Source organism: Elephantulus edwardii, unplaced genomic scaffold (assembly GCF_000299155.1).
Source record: "Elephantulus edwardii isolate Elephantulus edwardi_28Jun2011 unplaced genomic scaffold, EleEdw1.0 scaffold00146, whole genome shotgun sequence".
NCBI classification, from domain to species: domain Eukaryota; kingdom Metazoa; phylum Chordata; class Mammalia; order Macroscelidea; family Macroscelididae; genus Elephantulus; species Elephantulus edwardii.
The window spans coordinates 251177-252671 of record NW_006399896.1 but is presented as its reverse complement, the minus strand read 5'-3'; positions in this window follow the sequence as shown (position 1 = coordinate 252671).

Below are 1495 nucleotides of genomic sequence, written 5' to 3'. Positions count from 1 at the left end.
CTTAGAGCTAGGGATTTTGAACATTTCTTCATGTGCTTGTTGGCCATCTGAATGTCTTCTTTGGTGAAGTGTCTGTTCATATCCTGTGCCCATTTTTTAATTGGGTTGTTTATCGCTATCTTGTTGTGGTTCTTGAGTATTTTATAAATTCTAGATAGAAGTCCTTTGTGTGACATGTCATTACCAAATATTTTTTTTCCGTCTGTGGCTTCCTTTTCACAGTGTTGGAGAAGTTTTTGGATGCGCATAGGGAATTGATTCTTAGAAGGTCCCATTCATCTATGTTATCCTCTCCTGCTTGTAAGTTTTTCAGGATGCTTGGGAGGCTGTTTATGTTGTGGATTAGGACTACTAAAGTTTTTCCAAGCTTTTCTTGAATGAAGTTTATAGTCCTTGGTTTTAGTCCTAGGCCTTTGATCCACTTTGAGTTGGTTTTTGTATATGGAGTGAGGTGTGGATCTTGCTTGAATTTTCTACAGATATTTTTTCTAATTTTTCCAACTCCATTTGTTAAAAAGGCTGTCGTTTCTCCACTTAACTGATTTCATCTCCTTGTCAACAATCAGTTGACCAAAGATAGATGGGCTTATTTCTGGGCTCTAATTTCTATTCCGTTGATCTATGTGTCTGTCATTGTTGTCTTGATCACCACAGCAGTGTAGTAGGATTTGAAATCAGGGAGAGAAACCTTGTTTCTCTTTTTAAGGAGTGCTTTGCTTATTCAGGGTCTCTTTCCATTCCAAATGAAATTGCCTTTTCCATCTTGCTGAAGAATAGGATTGGTATTTGTATTGGTATTGACTGAACATGTAAATTGCCTTTGGTAATATTGCCATTTTCACAATATTGAGTCTTCCTATCCATGAGCAAGGCATATTCTTCTATTTCTCCAGGTCTCTTTTTGTTTCTTGTAGTAATGTTTTGTAATTTTTGTGCTTCTGGTTAGATTTATACCCAAGTATTTAATCTTGTGATTAGCTATTGTGAAGGGTAGTTCTGTACTCTCTTTGTCACTGTAGAGAAATCCAATAGATTTTTGTTTGTTGATCTTGTATCCTGCTAATTTGCTGAATTGGTCAACTATGTCCAGTAGTTTTCTATGTCATCTGCATATAGAGGTAATTTTACCTCCTCTTTGCCAATTTTGATACCTCTTATTTTGTTCTCTTGTTTTATTGCTATCACTAAGATTTCCAATACAAAACTGAAAAAGAGAGGTGATAGTGGGCATCCTTGCCTAGTTTCTGTTCTCAAAGGGAAAGTTTTTACTCTTTCTCCATTGAGAACAATGTTGACTCTTAGGGTTGCATATATACTTTTTACTGTGTTGAAGAAATTTCCCTCTAATCCTATTTTGTTGAGTGAACAATCAAGAAAGGGTGTTGGATTTTGTCAAAGGTCTTTACTGTATCAATTGATAGGATCATTTGGTTCCTGTTCTTTGCTTTGTTAATGTGATGACTGACATTGATTGTTTTTCTTATGTTGAACCATC